We start from the raw sequence: 12,623 nt of genomic DNA on the forward strand, positions 1-12,623 counted from the left end.
GTGGCCTTGCATTCCCGGCTGCATCCACCTCCTCCACAGTGGCACAAGTGACAACCCCAAAGCCCCTGGAACGCTCGGTGTTCGGGTCTCTCATAACCACGCAGCCTGTGAGTGCTCCCCGTTGCTCACAATGGCTCCTCAGACTCTCCTCAGTTGTTTCAAAGCTCAGCCCTCCGATGAAGAGCTTCCGTAGCTGCTCGGGCTCCTTGGGAGACTCTGACTTAGACATGAAGGCAGTCGGAAGAGAGACTGACGATGCTTCCTCCGCAGTGTCCACCAGCAGAAAGGGTAAAATATAATTATATTTGATGAACCTATTTAAAATGTCATTGAAGATATTCACAAAACAGTATCAATCTTCTCGGGTTATATACATATTTGTGTGTGTGTGTGTGTGTGTGTGTGTGTGTGTGTGTGTGTAAAAGGAAGAACTAACATAAAGTCAATGGAAAATAGAAGTACACTTTTTAAAGTTTCTAATACTGGGAGAAAATATCATACAATGTCTTATAGGTAGATAGTAAGTCAAAGAAACAGTATAAGTCATAAAACAAAAATTAAAATTAAACAATATTCAGGAAATTAATTAAATATTACTTAATTCAAATGAAATTAAATATTTCAAAGTAATATTCAAACATTAAAACTAAATTGTGAGTCTAACAAAGAGGCCAGAATGTAGTGTATCATATGTATGAATCTGTGATCAATTCAGAGTATTCACACAGTATTTGATTAGGTTAATTTATACAAAAATATCAACTAAGAAATAGTTCTCATGCTAGTGAAGAATTATGGAGAATAAAACATAATAAAAGTACTGGAATGGTAAATATACAAACAGCACTTCTAACAGTTTGGAGATAGGATATTGTGCAAAGTTCAAGGATGTGGATGTGGACAGTGTCCATGATGCTTACTGGTGGCCAGGTGTCACTTATGGGACTGAGCTTCTGCTATTTCCTTGATATCCACCCTGTAGACCCAGATAGAATCATGACCCATAGGGTGCAGGAGAAGTCTATTTGTAGAGGATGCTGATGGAAATATCTTGCTGCTGTATACAAAAGAATAATGGAAAGACTGCTGTTGTATACCTCTTTTTCTCCTGTGTTTAATTTTTTGACCTATTTGGTGGGCTCTTTCCATCTCATTCATGCAGTTGTGGTCATTTTGATCCCTCTCTAGAATATCTTTTGGTAGTCTGTGTAGGGTTGGCTTTATTCTCATGAAATTCTTTAGTTGTTCTTTGTCATGGAAGTATTTCACTTGTCCATTAAACTTGAAAGAGAGTTTTGCAGGGTATATCAGTCTGGGTTGGAATTTGTTTTCTTGCAAGACTTGAAGTACTTTGCTCCATGCTCTTCTTGAGGTGATGGTTTGTGAAGAGAAATCTGGTTTTCCTTTAAATGTAATCTGTTTCTTTTCTCTAGCAGCTTTTAGTATACTGTGCCTGTGCTGGGATCTGGATTATTACATGTCTGGATGTGGTTTTAGTTGGGTTGATGTTATTTAGAGTTCTATATAGTTGAATGTCAGTTATTTCCCCATATTTGGGAAGTTTTCTGCTATTACTTGTGCCCATATTATTTTTATATCATTTGTATTGACTCCTTCTTTCTCACTGATGCCTATTAGTCTTACGTTGTTCATCTTTGTATTGTCTTGCAGATGTTGAACTATTTTTTTCCTGCATCCTAGTTGTTTTTAAGAGATCTTTTCTTACCTTTTCACTAGCTGCAATGGTGTCTCTAAGGTCTGAAAGTCTATTTTCACTTTCATTCAAATGGTTTTGCCAGCTTGAGATTGAGGTTTTAATTTCCTGCATAGCACTTTGAATCTGTTTCATGCATTCTATTTCTTTCCTCTATTGCTCATTCAATTACTTCTGATTTCCTCTGTACATTCCTGCAGGTTTTTTTTTTTTTTTTTTTTACTTCAAACACTATTATTGAAGAGATTTCAGGTGTGTGATTTCCAATTTCTTCTATACTATTGTCTGCTGCATTTGTTCTGGGTGGGCTCGGGGCCTGAGAATGCATTTTGTTCCTTCTCTTTGTCATTTTGTATAGCATTATCTTCAGATCTTTGATGTAGAGCTTAGATAGAGTTATTACCTTAGTACCATGTCTAGATCTACCAAATTCAAACTCATCCAGGTGGGTATGGCTTGGGTCTGGCTGCTGTGCTCCACTTCTTCCTGCTGCAGCCCTTGGAGCTGAACACTCTGTGCCGCTCTGGCAAGATGTTCTGCTCCTGGATCAGCTGGGTGGGTCTTGCCTCTAGCCTCTTTGCAGGGAGTTCTGCTGCAGGGTTCCTCACCAGGCCTGTCTGATGGAGGAAGTTACACACACACATGCCTGGCCTGGGTGCCAGCTATAATGAGGATCTGGTGGACCAATAGGTGGTCCCACTCACATGCCTGGCCTGGGTGCTGACTGGAATGAGGATTTAGTGGGCCCAGGTGGTTCCACTTACACACCGGGCCTGAGTGCTGGCTTCTTTCTCTTCTTTTTAATTATTATTATTATTATTTTTACCAATTTTGCATGCTTATATCTGGTAATATGAACAATTAATTTGAAGACAATAGTATGCAATATAACAACTATTGTTGAATTCCTATCATTTTGTTTAGTGAAATTCTGTATCATTTCTAATGTCCTTTTTAACTTTTTTTTTTTCCCTATATTTTAGTGCAGGGTCTACAGGGTCTACAGGATCTCACTACACAGATTAGACTTTTAGTGATTCTCTTGTTTTCAGCTTACCAAGGGCTAGGATTACACGCCCAGTCTCAATTCCATCTGAGGGTGGGGGGGCATTGGCATGGCAGGCTGGACTTCGAACCTCCAACCCTTGCATCTGCCTAAGCAGGTGCTTTAATCCACTAAGCTATCTAGCCAACCCTTAACTATTTTATTCTCTTTAAAAAATAAAAAAAAATTTTTTTAAATATCAGTTAATGTTTAGCATCTTCACCTTGACTAACTCTGTATGCTCATATCTGAAACTACATCAGGGACAGCAATGTATAAGGCAAAAGCCATGGTTGAATATCTCTCATCTTGGTTTTCTAAATGTGTACAGTTTCTAATGTCTTATCAATTATTATACTCTCTTTAAAATAAAATTTTTTTAAAAGACAAAAAAATAAATTTCTTGAAAGCAAGGGTTAATAATACACATTCATATGTCCTATCTTGCATTGCTATATCCATTAATCTGAGCAACAGATTTTGTGGAGGACCACTTGAGCAGCTCTCCTTGAAAGAAGAGCAACTGTCTCCATTCTGACTGGGCCTGACCCTATTTCCTCATACTGTTATGTGCAGAGCTGGCTAGGACTTCTGTTTATCCTTCAATTGGCCTTAAGCAATGAGGTCTAGGTGAGGTGCTGGTGATAGTCTTTGAAGGTGGCGTGCGTGTTTCCCTGGTAACCTACACCTCCTGCTCTTTAATGTGAGCCGGGTCGAGACAGGATGGTAGAGCTAATGCTCCGTGCCGCCAGCTGGGATCAGCCTCGAGATAGAGGCCATGACTTCCTGGGGCTTGAAAGACTGCATCAAAGCTGAAGCACCAGACTTACCAAAACACTAGATAGTATATAATGCAGATTACTCTCTCTGCATATCCTCTCTGCATATCGCAGAGGTAAATTTAGGCCACCCCCCTAGCTCAGCTCATAGTAGTATCTTTCCCATAATTCTCAGTCAATCCTAAAGCCACTCCCCCATTGAATAAAACTGGGTGAGGCCCTGGGTCACTCTCTTGGTTCCAGAAAGCCATCTTCATGGCTGGACTTAGAGCCCCTTGACTCCCCGATGATTGAAAATATAATTTAGTGTCTTTATTTTCGCCGTGGGTTGCATTGTAAGTGGTAGATTGGAATCAATTTGATGGGATTCAAATAACGTAACTTTGGGATTACAAATATTGGCTTCTTGGACCGAGACGAGGACCTGGAAGTGTCTCCTACAAGATTTGATGATAAAAATAGATTCATGGGTCGGGGAGATGGCTCAGTGGCATAAACCCTTGCCTGGCAAACACAAGGACCTGAGTTCGATCCCTGGTTCTGGAAAAAAAAAAAAAAAGATTCATTAGCTACTCTTGTTTTGAAAATCTGTAACATTATATTGTTGTATGTTATCCTATTTCTGTCTTTTTTTTTTCTGTTGTTTTTGTTTCTGTTTTTACTCTTCAAAATAAGATAAAACTAAATTAGAAAAAAATTAAAGGGGCCAGGGAGATGGCTCAGTAGGATAAGCACTTGACTGGCAAATGCAAGGATCTGAGTTCAATCCCCGGTTCTGAAAAAAAAAATAATAAAATAAAATAAAAAAATTTTAAAAAGAATAACTTCATGGAAATCTTAAAGAGGAAGTGAGGGGAAAAGAAAAAAAGATTTGGAGTATCCAGAAGGAAGAAAAACAACCGAAGAGTGAAAAGCTGTCTTTTTTTCTGGAGTTTTCTAAGTTACATCCCTGTTAACAACGAGGAGACATTGAGGCTGAAGGGAACTCGTACAATAAGCATCCCTAGTGTGACTTTCGCTTGCTTACTCACTTCTGCACCAAGTCAAGCCCCCAGCTGAGGCCCTTGGCCTCAGTCTCATGATTCACTCCCCTTTGCCACCTCAGCTCCTGCATGCTCAGTCCTGGCCAGGCTTTGCATCTTCCTTCTGATCTCAGGAGCTCCTGTGCTACACAAAGTGTGCAGTGGGGACATCTCTGTGTGCTTCCCTCTGTGGTTGTGCCTCAGCTTCACCAGGTTCTCAGGCCCAGCAGAAAAACCCTCAAGAGGCAAACATAAAATTTTGCCTCCCTGACAAAGTAGAAACTAGTAATTAAAGTAGTCACAAACCATATCACACAAAAATGCTGTTGGGAGATCCAAATAGAATTCTTCACAAAAATGCAAGTCATCCTCGGGAGGAACTGAACACTGAAACACTGAACACTGGAAACAGCCCAAACATCCACCAGTAGGCAGATAGGTGACAGTGTGGGACGCTACCTGGGAATGTGCTGTTGCTACACATGACAGTGTGGGTGGATGTCAAGGGGCTGATGCCAGGGGAAAATGGAGTCTCAAAAGCTCACAAACTGTGTGAGTCTTCTTGGGGGTCTCCTCAACTTAACAAAACTGTGGAATTGAGCCTGACCTGAGATTGCCTGGGTGGAGAGGTGAGGAGTGACTGACACAGGGCTCTTCCAAGAAGTCTTAGGGGTGGAGACACAGTGCTAAACTTAGGCTATAATTACACTAATTTTCATATGTGATAATATGACTTAGATCTAAATATAACGTTGAGGAGGAGTCATCTTCCTGTGTATTATACTATGGCTGGGAGGGACAGAAGGAGGAAAGGGGACTCTTTGTGGAGAGACAAAGGGGGAGAGAGAGAGAGAGAGAGAGAGAGAGAGAGAGAGAGAGAGAGAGGAAGAAGGAGGAGAAGAAGAAGTAGAAGAACAAGAAGAAGGAGAAGGAGAAGAAGAGAAGACAGAGCAAACCAAGTAGTATGTGTATTGAATTTCTTTTTTCATATCTAGTAGCTTTCATTACACATCAAACACGTACAGCATTAAGACCAAATGCACCAGATTTCCACACTTACACACATTAGCCAACGCAGATATACAGTTCAAATCTAGCTTACATAAAGTATACAAGTTGATTATGTGTTTATAAACTACTAATAATAACTGTGCTCAAGTAATTTATACATTCAGTAATAAGCACTGAAATGCCGCCTCCACACTGAACCTTTGTCCAGCAAGATGCTAGTCCTCACGTTTGCATAACAGATGGCGCAGGTAGATGTCTCGTGGGGGTGTCCACATCAGCACCCAAGCAGCTAAAATGTGGGTTCAAATCCGGCCAACCTTGGCCCTTCCTGTCTCAGCCACCTGAAGATAAACTTAACACGCCTCCAGCACATTTGTGTACAGAAGTGATAGCACCAGGTATTATCAGCACACGCCTTTCAAATGGGTGCCCGATTAGTGCGGCAGCACTCCCCCACTTGCCCTCATTGTGTTCCTCCTGCTCTCTTGTTTTGCTTCAATCTATGTCTTGTGAAATCTTTCAGGAACTTAAAAGGCTTTCTAAAGCAAGTGCTCCCCAAAACAGAATTAAAAAGAGCTCTCAAAAAGAAAGAAAGAAAGAAAGAAAGAAAGAAAGAAAGAAAGAAAGAAGCACTCATAAAAGTTACATCTAATTGTTCACTTTCCCCTTTCCTTAGCCAAGAAGTATGTATCTTAAGTAAAAACAAATGCCGTGAACTAAAATCCTGTGGCCTTGCCTCTTTCATGTCCACCTTGCCATACCTGTCGCAGATACTCTCTGATGGACTACAGCAGTCTGAGAGCTACAACCAAGAGCCCCTTGCAACCTTCACTAATCTTCACTTTGTAGCCATAAACAATCCTTCCCTCATATTTGTTTTTGCTGTGGAAACTTTTACTTTAATAAGATGTCGCCACTTAGAAAGCTTGCCATGAACTCGTTCGTCTCTCACACAGCCGTACCGTACTGTTGCTTGGAGCCCCTGGTGTTTGTTGTTGTTCCCTTCTTTCCTTCCACTCTGAGTTACTTCTAAGCGAATGATGATTCAGTGTCTTGCGGTTGGAAATCTTTCTGGACAAAGAGCTACCTACCTACATCGCTGTTCGTGTTATCAGACATTCCGTACCATAGAGACAATTGCAGAACAAAACGTAGGTTTATAATAAACATGATAAGATTCCATGAGTCTTACTTATTACTGGAGGCAAATTAATTTTAAGAGGAGTAAAACATATCACCCCTGCTGAAGCAAGGATCTCTCAGATATTTGAACACGGTTTTTAGTCTTTTTTTTTTTGGATTGGGGATTGAACTTAGGACCTTGCATGTGCCAGGCAGGGTCTTATGCCACTGAGCTATCTCCTTGGCCCACTGTTTTCAGTCTTATTGGTGCAAAAAAGAATCTAACATAATCAAAGGTAAAAATACAATCATAGGTCCTGGTTAATATGCCAGATGTGATCTCTTGGAGGAGTTTTGGGGGCATGAGGGTGGGAGAAAATTCAAAAGAACACTCACTTTAAAAAAAAATTTTTTTTTTTGGCCAGCTCAGCCTGCCCTGAGGGTGGGGCTAGCATGTAATGAGGTGCCAGGGATTGAACCATGGTCCCCTGAGCACCTGCCTAAGCTTGCCTAAGCAGGTGCTTTAGACCGCTGAGCTAGCTCGCTGGCCCAAGAACACTCACTTCTATTCTGAGAAAGTATTAAAAGAGAAAGTCCATAGATTGCATTTTAAAGAGAAAGATGATGGTAGATATGTACAGCATTCATCTTTTCTAGCCCTCCCTTGAATAAATATATTTTCTCTGTTAATAGTATGGCCACTACTTATTGACATGACAATTCAAAAGCTAGATGCATGGTGGCGTACATCACAAACCCCGTGCTCAAGCCTTTTCATTTTTGACTTTTAATCAGTTTTATTTTTTTCTAAAAAGACAGTTTGGTGTCTCTAAATTTTGCGTTCTATAGTCCTACCAAACTTTATTAGTGTCAGAAGCACAAAAACATCACAAGACCTCAAAACAGAAACACATACCAAATGAAACCACACACAATGCACAGTAAACCAGAACAGGAAACATAACAGTGCTATCGGGAAGCCAGACATGTCGCTAACCCACAGGAAGAGCAGGATTATTGCCAAGCTCTTTCTTAGAAATAAAGAGATCTTTCTTTTGCTCTTTCTCTCATTTTTTTTTTTGGGGGGGGAGTGGATACCAGAAATCAAACTCAGGATTTTGCCCTTGCCAGGCAAGCGCTGTGTTGCTGAGCTATATAACCAGCCCTGTTTTTGTTTTCTTAGAAGAGTAGAAGAAAATAGGACTTGGATCATGGTCACGGTGCTTTGGAGGGTCAAGATGGGTCCCCATAGTGAGCAGTTACTACAGATGGCAATTTTTTTCTTTCCGGAATCAGGGATTGAACTCAGGCCCTTGTGCTTGCCAGGGAAGCGTTTATTCCACTGAGCCATCTCCCCAGCCCCAGATGGCAATTTTGAAAACAGGCCAATTACAAATACAGAATCAAATGAGAGATTGGCCTTCTTCGGTCTTTGTTTTTCAGGGAAAAGAATACTATTCTAGAAACAGTCTCTAGTTGTCTACATTGATTTCCATGTTTCTTTGATCATAAATGTTCTCTTAGGAATATTTCTTATGGAAATCCATGGAATGCAAAAGGCCTGCTTTATATAAGTAATTAAGCTGTTGAGTTCATGGTTGAACTCAATTATCTGACTCAGTTATCTAATCTGAGTTGTAAAACCAGTCACCATTAATTATGTGAGTGATTATGTGAGTCGTGGAATTGTGCTCTGTTTCTGCAGGTGCTCACAGGATGGACCACAGCGCAGCAGGGGAGGTGGGATGCCCCCTGTACACACAATGCTGCCTACAAAATTCTTGCTTCAAATTAAACTTATATCTGGTAATGACCCTAGACTCCAGGCCCGTTTCCTAGGAAAAACAGGGTGAGAGCTGTGGGGATGCTTTGGTACAACCCAGGATTATAAGAAATTGTGTTACTCAACTTTGCAAAATACCAGAGAAAGTCTACTCAGAGAAGAAATGGTTCTCTGAGTGAGTCACAAAGTGATTCTCTCTTATGGTTTCAGACCATGGTTCTCTGACTCCATTTCTTCTGGGCCCAAGGCAAGGCACAAAGGTCATGGTGAAAGAGTGCAGTTGGGGAAGCATCCTCGTCTCATGGCAGCCAGGAAACAGGGGGAAAGAGCCCAAAAGGAATACCCTAGGGACAAAGTAACATTCCAAATTATAATACTGTATTTCTCATACCTTGTCCACAAATTTTGTGTTGGTTTCCTGGGAGAAGTCATACCAGAGGGCCAGATGGGGTTATGGAACAACCCCGCTGGAGGCTGAAGCCTGAGCTCCAGGTGTGGACAAACTGGTTTCTGGCTTCTTCTGGCCTCTGGTGGCTTCAGGTATCCCCAGAGTGTCAATAGCTGTCATACCCCTGTGTCTTCACATGGTTTTGTGCCTGTCTTTGGGCCTAAATTTCTCATCTTTACCCAGCCATTGGGATCAGAATCCACCCCAGTGGTCTAACTGTAATTTGCCTCATTTACAAGTCAGCTCATGAGGGGCCGGGGAGAGGGCTCAGTAGAATAAGCGCTTCCCTGGCAAGCGCAAGGGCCTGAGTTCAATCCCCAGTTCTACCAAAAAAAAAAAAAAAAAAAAGTCAGCTCATGAGCATTGATACTGGGGATCAAGATGTCAACAGCCCTTTGGGAGACAAATTCAACATAACTGCTATTCATGCAGGTGGTTATTTAAAAAATGACACATTAAAAAAAATAGATTTTCATTCCCTGCTTCACTCCACCCTCCATTTCCCAGCACCTGATATTGCACTGTCACATGCATTGAATTTTCTCACAAGTATAGGTGTCCTGGATGGGCTGAAGAACTTAGTCAATAAAGATGATCATGTGGGGAGCCCAGATAGGAAGGTGTAGGCATAATTGCCCTCCTCTGCAAATACTAAGGAGTGAGGTGGTATTGGAGCATGCTGACATACTAAGGAAAAAGAAAAGTAGCCGAGATCCTAATGTTTACCTAGGTAAATACCATCAGTGGTAGGAGGCAGGTGGGGCCTGTGTAGGTCTAATTGTTTGTACTGTCTCTGAGTAAATAAAGCCAAGGTATGGCGGTCACTCAGAGCTCCTTGTTGAAGGGTGACAAAAGCCCCCGGCCCTCCACATTGTAACCTAATTCTGTATCTCTTCTCTTTCCAACTCTGTTGCCCCTTGTCAGGTACAAGCTCATAGGTTGGCTCCTATAATCAGGAGGTGAAGCATATGGATTTATTACATACAAACTTTCTATGGCTTGGTAGCTCTCATAAAGAAACGAACACTTGAAGTAGTTGGAGGTCATCACATATGTATATTTAATTTACTTCATTTAAAAAATTCTGGTTTAAAAAAAATAAAAAATAAAAAATTCTGGTTTGAAGGACTGGCCACATAGCTCAGCAGATTAAAGTGCCTGCTTAGGCAGACACAGGGACCAGGGTTTGTTCCCTGGCATGCTGTGCCAGCCCCAACTCAGGGGCACGCTGAGACAGCAATTGAGACTGGGCATGGTGGCATGCGCCTATAATCCCAGCGCTTGGGAGGCTGAAAACAGGAGGATCATCAAGAGTCCAATCTGTGTAGTGAGACCCTGTAGACCTGTACTAAACACATTTTAAAAATTACGGTTTCAATTCTTCACAACTTAGGGCTAGGGAGATGGCTCAGTAGAATAAGTGTTTCCCTGGAAAACACAAGGGTCTAAATTCAATCTCTGGTTCTGCAAAAAAAAAAAAAAAAAAAAAAATCTTCACAACTTTATGAAACATCAAACAAATCAGGCAACTTGTATTTTTCTTGTAACTTAGGCAAGCATCAGAAAAAATCCAGGCAGCTGCGGAGGGTTTGGCGAGATGTCTCATACTATTTTGCTGGTGCAGCCTACTAAGAGGCCAGAAGGCAGAACTTACGCTGACTATGAATCTGTTAATGAATGCATGGAAGGTGTTTGTAAGATGTATGAAGAACATCTGAAGAGAATGAACCCCAACAGTCCCTCTATCACATATGAGATCAGTCAGTTGTTTGATTTTATTGACGATCTGGCAGACCTCAGTTGCCTTGTTTACCGAGCTGATACCCAGACATACCAGCCTTATAACAAAGACTGGATCAAAGAGAAGATCTTCGCGCTCCTTCGTCGGCAGGCACAACAGGCTGGCAAATAATGGAGTTGGAAACAGCAGGGGCTGGGGGCGGGGCTTGGAGCGCAGGTGCGTGCAGTGCACTGCCGCGGAGCGCTGTCCCGTGAGCCTCTTTCCACTTGTTTCACTCTAGCCAGGATTGAATGCGTTAGATGAAATGTGAGGTGTGAGGATCTTCTCAATCCAAAACCCCCATTGAGCCCTTTTTCTTTTTCTTTTTTTTTTTTTTTTACTTAAACATTTTTATGATTCAGAAGGCAGTTGTTCCTTGTCAATATTGGTTCCAGTCCTTCAGATTGTTCCTATCTGCTTTATAACATTCTCTGTACTACTCTTTTAAGATGGGGTAGGGGATGATGACAAAGTTTAGTTATGTCCTCAAGAAAAAGTCTTAGTTATGTCCTCAAGAAAAAGTCTTAGTGAAAATAAATGTTCTTTAGTAAAAAAAAAAAAAAAGAAAGAAAGAAAAAGAAAAAATCCAGAGAAGCAAAGTATTTAAAAGGCAAACCATAGCTGTTTTGAGCATTGCCCTTTGTCATTGTCATTGTTGTAATCAGAGCTTATAAGGGGATAAATTTAATACAAGATACACAGTTTATATGATTATTTTATAATAATTACAAAAATAAATCAAATACAAAAGAATTCAGATCTGTCTGTGTGACAGACCCAAAGAACCCAAACAAGGGCCTGGATCCCAAGACAATGTCCTTCAAAAATGTGTATCAAGGATGTGCTCTAGGACGACCCAGAGACCACTGGTGGAAGCTAGGAAGTCAAACTGCCCTAAAGTGAACCACAGCAATCCTCAGCAACAGTGAGGTCCCGTGTTCCTTCTTTGACAAGAACAGGTGGGTTCATATCAGGAGAGCTAGCATGATAAGCTTTTCCAGGAGACTCAACAGCTCACCCTCTTCCCCACCAGTTCTCTTTTTATGCTGTTGGAAACAGTCCTCAAGTGGGTCATCCCAGAATCACACTGATTCAGTTCAGCTGTGTGCTCCAAGTTTACCATTAATTAATTCACCACAATCATATTTAACTTAACTGTCTTTGTGTTGCATTTTGTTATTAGGTTCAATTATAGTTTTATAACATTAAGCATCTATAAACTAATCAGTAAGCAAGGCAGAAAATCTAGGGGGTTTTGTTTTATGGTGCTGAGGATGGACCAAGGGCCGTATACACAGTCTGCCATTGAACTAAACCCCCAGCCCTGAAGTTATTATTGTTGTGAATCCTGGTAAAAGAAGTTATATTTCCTGGGCTTTCAATCAGAAAACTTAGGAAGAAGTAGCTCTAGACATTTGAAGACATGCCTGCTTTAATTAAGCCAATAATCTTAAATCAATCTTTAATTTACCCATAATTATCTCAGGTCACCTGGACCTGAAAAACATTTGGGACATTGCTGTGGCTTGGAGATAGTGTGAATGTGTGTCCCAAAGGCTCATTTGCCGGACACTGGGTCCCCAGCATGTTAATACTAACACGTGGAGGATTTCTAACAGGTGGTGCCTAGATCAGGCATGGTGAATTCCTATAATCCCAGCACTCTGGAAAGCTGGGGGTGGGAGGATGTCAAACTTAAGCCCAACCTACCTGGGCACTTAGCCAGTTATGGGACCTTGTCTCAAAATGAAAAGTGGGTGGCCCCACAATATGGCACTGGGGGTGGTTGCAGTTCTCATGGCTGCTATCTTGGGCCAGCTTTGCTCCCTCCTTGCATCTTTCCTCTGATGACCCATATTCCTGGCTTCTCTGCCTTTCTGGGGTTTTCACTGCACCCTTACCTTCATGTTCACAGCTTC

At 41.4% G+C, this 12,623-nt stretch overlaps 1 pseudogene; it reads left to right on the plus strand.

Moving 5' to 3' along the window:
- Positions 1-10,521: 10,521 nt before the first annotated feature.
- On the plus strand, positions 10,522-10,895 carry LOC101576575 (annotated as a pseudogene).
- The last annotated feature ends 1,728 nt before the right edge of the window (positions 10,896-12,623 follow it).

The sequence above is a fragment of the Octodon degus genome, unplaced genomic scaffold, assembly GCF_000260255.1.
Source record: "Octodon degus isolate 3935 unplaced genomic scaffold, OctDeg1.0 scaffold00018, whole genome shotgun sequence".
Classification (NCBI taxonomy): Eukaryota; Metazoa; Chordata; class Mammalia; order Rodentia; family Octodontidae; genus Octodon; species Octodon degus.